The sequence below is a fragment of the Ceratina calcarata genome, unplaced genomic scaffold, assembly GCF_001652005.2.
Source record: "Ceratina calcarata isolate Rehan_Ccalc_2016 unplaced genomic scaffold, ASM165200v1 scaffold297.2, whole genome shotgun sequence".
Taxonomy (NCBI): domain Eukaryota; kingdom Metazoa; phylum Arthropoda; class Insecta; order Hymenoptera; family Apidae; genus Ceratina; species Ceratina calcarata.
Genome location: NW_017152138.1, coordinates 761,101 through 765,965, shown reverse-complemented (window position 1 = coordinate 765,965; position 4,865 = coordinate 761,101). Strand labels below are relative to the sequence as shown.

General features: G+C 42.1%; 1 long non-coding RNA gene across 2 annotated transcripts in view; it reads left to right on the top strand.

The window, feature by feature from the left end:
- The first annotated feature begins 733 nt into the window (after positions 1-733).
- Positions 734-4,865, top strand: part of LOC113464202 (uncharacterized) — a 7,726-nt gene continuing 3,594 nt past the window's right edge. Inside the window, exon 1 of one of the 2 annotated variants that reach the window (XR_003389048.1) lies at positions 734-1,016. This is a non-coding gene — a long non-coding RNA (uncharacterized LOC113464202). Of the gene's footprint in view, positions 1,021-4,865 lie in introns of both variants that reach the window. The other variant, XR_003389049.1, reaches the window with a different exon arrangement.

The following is a 4,865-nucleotide window of genomic DNA, read 5'->3' as shown; positions in this document are numbered from 1 at the left end:
CAGCCTCACCCTCCCCGGTCTTAACACCCTTCTGGTAGGGGATGACCATTGTCGAATTTCGGTAGGGATGTTGACAGCATGTACAGCATAGCTGGATGCTGTGGTGTCCCGTGTGGACCGCGCGCACTAATCAATATGGAGGGGAGAGCATGTTCGAGGCGAAGTAGGGGTTGATATCACCCCTCCACGCGTCTCTTTCCTATCTATATACCCCGGCGAACCTATTCACTGAGAATCTCATCCAAAGTCATCCAAATCAAATCCTTTCTTCGAACGCAAATCTTTATTTCTAGTTAACATTGAATATAAAAGTTTATTGAGGAAGAACTATATATTGTTGCCTTGCAAGTTGCAAGTAACGAGACAGGGAATTTAATAGTACATATTAGATAGGAAATTGTTTTCAAAATCCAAGTTAGGTAAACACCTCTGTTTTTCTCGGTAAATATTAGGAAGAGATTATTGTTTTGAAGATAAGCAGGAATGAATGACAATAAGTAGAAAATATATTTTATTTCATATAAGAGAGAGATCTTTCGAAAGAGCTGACTTTTAAGAAACGCAGCTGTGGAATCGATTTTGAAAGAAATTTCGCTTTCCCATGGTAAACGTTGGAAACAGAGGCTCGGATGGGAGCAACCCCTAGCTGGCCGAGAGTGGGAGGGTTGATGGGTGGTGGAAACGTGCGCAGCTGGTGCCGGAGAGCGGTTATCCGCTCAGTAGGTATCGCGACGCGCTGGCGGCCGTAGCGCGCACTCTCCGGCCCTGACTCGAACTGGGTCACAACCCTCGCAACCAGCCAGCGAACCTGTTTTGCAAACCCGCCGGGGTTAGTTGCGCGCCGAACTCACGCGACGCCGATTTATTTCTCTCGACGTTATCTCACGATTATTGCGTGAGACACGCGTGACACGTTATCGATCACATCGATTGCTCGGTGGACGGTTTTTATGTGAGATTCTGAGCCATCAAGCTGAACGTGACCGAGTTCGGATAAAAGCGTCCATGGGAGAAGGGTTGGTAGGATTTGCAGATTGGCTTGTATATTTTATGGTCTAGACTTTTATGCGCTGACTTCGAGATAAGAAAATAGTTAGCTGGGGTGCGGATAAAATTCAATATACAAATTGTGTGTATATATGTACGTAGTGGATAGATCGCTACCAATATTAATATCGGTGGTCATAACGAATACAGTTGAATGATCGATGAGCTTTCGTTGAATTGATCAGGTTTTCATACATATAAAGATTTTTGTCGATATTTACGTAGTATCATAGCTGATTCACCATTGACTTGGTCCCATACGCGATTCATTTTTCTATTCACGTTACAATTTATCAGCTTTAACGAAGAGAACGTGAATCGTGTATCACGTTATGGAGGGGCTCTTTTGTGAAAAAGTGAACTATATGGAAGTCGCCATGAATTTTGCAAAATGACGTATTCAATTAGGGAACTGGGTTACGCGAAGAAGTGGGTTCATTGTTGAATATGTATGTGTACGCGTATATACGTTTTGGGATTGGCCGAGGGGGTACGAAGTGGGGTGAATGGAGGACTGCGAGTTGAAGGACTGGTCAAGGACGTTCGGTTCTTAGGCTCACCCTCTTTGTGCCGCTATTTCTCCCTATCGAAGATACTTTTCCGAACCAATTTTCGAGCTTTCGGTTCATCCTTGGCATTTCGAGACGCGTGCGTATCGAACGCTGTTCAGCTGATTTTTTGGTTGAGTTGCCGTTCACGGATCTTCGATTCGTCTCACCGAGCAGCTTCGACGCAAAAATTGTTTTCTATAGTGACATTAAATATTTTGAACTTTCATTAAGAATAAAAATGGTGATAGTATTGTTGCAATGAATTTTTCATTAAAGTTATTTCAGTTTGTACAGTATTCTTGTTGTTGTTCCTTTGAATTTGTTTAAATCGAAGGATACGTGCTGAGCTTTTGCAGGAAATTTGTTCGATACGCAAAGTTGAGACGCGAAGTCGAGTCAAACGAATCGGGGCAGGTTCGACAGCTCCTTTTGTAGACTCGTTCGAGCAACGCTCTTTGATCGAATTCAAACGCCCACTCGATCTTACGCTTTCGTAATTCTACCAAATCGAACAGTTGCCATTCTTCAATGGGAGATACTCTTAAACTCGAGCGAATTTAGCATTGGAAGAAATACAGTTTGTTCTAATTTTTCAGAAAGGACAATTTCATGTACTGTTTCAATTTCATCTGCAGTTTTGTTATGATATAGAAAATCTTTTAGTTCCCCATTCGCTCATTGTTTTTCCAGCAGAGTCGTAACCTCTGGAATAACATCCTTCTGGAAGCAATCTCTACGTCCAAACAAAAATCGTTTACAAAACTCTTTTCCATTCCAATTTGTTGTGTATCCTCTCCAAGTTTTCTTAACAAAATATATACTATACTAGCAGGTGACGTTTATGTTTTAAAGTATAAGTTCACAATTCATTTGCTAAATAATTATTTAAGATCGTATTTTGAATTATACGGTTCACTAGTATATTTGTCTTTCATATTCGATAGCACGTAAAAGCACAAAATTTAATGTATGATTCAGCTTCAGTGACTAAGTTATCTTTTTTTCTTGTTTACTGTTGGACACGATTTTGCTTGATCAATCTGCAACTTCTTTTTCACGTTGTAACCAGTACCCCGCGGTTTTTTGGGTAACAGGTAGGACACGTAGTCAAGATTTCACGGTATTAAAAAGTCCGCAGCGAAATTCGTGCAATCTGTCTGATGGAGGCCCGCCGGCCGCTGACAAACTACTTTCAATCAACGTCAGAATACGTCGCGGTACATTTTCAGATTGCCTGCTTCTTTCGCGCGCGGCGTCTTTTTTACTCTTCTCCTCTTTTGGCTTTCATCCCGGAGTGTCCGTTGTTCCGCGTCGCAAGTAATCGTCGCCCAGGCTCTCTCTCTCTCTCCCTCCCTCGCTCTCTCTCGCTTTCTCCCTGACCGAGCAATCGATAATCTTGTTCCCGTCGAGCTGAGTGTCAGCAGGTCATTCGTGACTTCTCGCGTTTCGCTGGCGTTCGGCGAAAATTCACACTTCAAAATTTCTTTAAAAGGCTGAAGAAAGCGTTTCAAAATTTTCTTAGGCGAATACATCGCACCTTGGATACCACTTGACATTTTTCTTCAATATTTTCTCAATATTTTTTTAACTGAATTAATTCTTTAATTGAGTCGAACGTACATAATGTATTACCATTTCTATTACATATCTTTCAACGAATATACGCGTATCTCAGCCTTGAATTGTTGACTTTATTAGTATTTATCGAAAATTTCACTCGTTTAATCGTCGCGAGTCAGTGAATGAAGAGCGAAGAGAGCACAAAGGGGGAGGTATACTCCTGCTCCTGGGTCAGTGTACCCATGTAAACAGCCCCTGCTAGTATACTAGTAGTAGTGGTCCACATAGTATATAGCCTCCCATTCAGGCGAACGCGTTCAACGACATCCGTAGTATTGTTGGAAAGTGTTCCTATCTGTAAATTGCGATGGGAGTTTTTAATGAAAACGTACGCCTTTGTTGCCCCGTTTGTCCCTCGAGCGACATCGATTATCATGGCTCGATCTCACTCTGAATTTATTTGCACCTTCGTTGAACTACTCTTTGAATTAAAATTAGGAAATAAAAAACAGTTATCCCAGTCTCAATCAATCTAATTTATATTTTATTTTCATTTAAATGTATTGGAGTTTCAGTTCTAATAAAAAGTATTTTGGCCTGTTTTTCTTGTGAAATATTTGAGGTTTATTCGAAGGCTGACAATGAGACAGTTAAATTTAGTCGAGGGATGAAGGTGAACAGAATCCGCCGCGAGGGTGGTTGTCCTTCGATGAGCGACAAACGGGTCAAGCGTGCTCGTCCCGGCGATGACCTTCACGGTCGTAGGATGCAGAATTCTTTCCGCACTGCGCACTCCCACCCACCCTTTTGCTTTTCACCTGCCCTCGAGGACTGTCCCGCTAGACGCGTTTCTCTCGACCTTTCACTTGCAGAATCCGCCTTCTTTCTCTCCTCTCATCGATCCTCCCCGCACTTATCGAATGGTCAGCTTCTGCTCGCTGAGACAACTTTTAATTCCCGTCTTTTCTCGCCTAATTCTCAGTTTTTCATTAACGCCGTAGTTTTTTTCTTATCGATTTTCTTGTAGCATCGATTGCATTGAACGAAAATAAGGATTTTCATATTAAAATTCTTCGACAAAGGATAGAAGAGACTCGGGTGAATATTATTTATCAGTTCTCACACAAACTGAGCCACAGAAACTGCCTTGACAGTTTTTGAGGAAGCGCTGTATAATAAGTGCAGGAACGTGGTTTAGCGCGTACGAAAGAGATTCTTTGGCGGAAGAGAGACGGGGAAAGCAGGAATGGAAACTTGGGAGCGTTCGTTTCGCGCGCGGCCACTTGACGGTCGTTGATCAAAAGCGAAGCGCTCGAGAGAATTTCTCAAGAAGAGGGTTTGTTCTTTGAAGCGAGAATTCCTTCGAGATCGGCCGGCCGTTTGTCTTTGACAATAATCACCGCTCCCGAGCACGAGCACTGCCCCGTTTTTACGCAATACGCAGTCGGTTTCCGCGGATGTTCTTTCTCGTTAAGACAAGATTTGTGAAAACCTTCCGTTCTTGGTAGCGCTCCAAAATTTTAGTAAAACTCTCCTTCGATTTATTTCAAACCATTGAATATGTTAGTAATATCCTGTTAAATGATCCTATCAAATAACTCTCCTGGCAGTATTTATGTATAAAGCGGTAGGATTTTGAAGAACAGGGTTTTAATATGATGTTCGGGATAGGTCAGTTAAGGATGTATAGGCTATACACTTGAACAT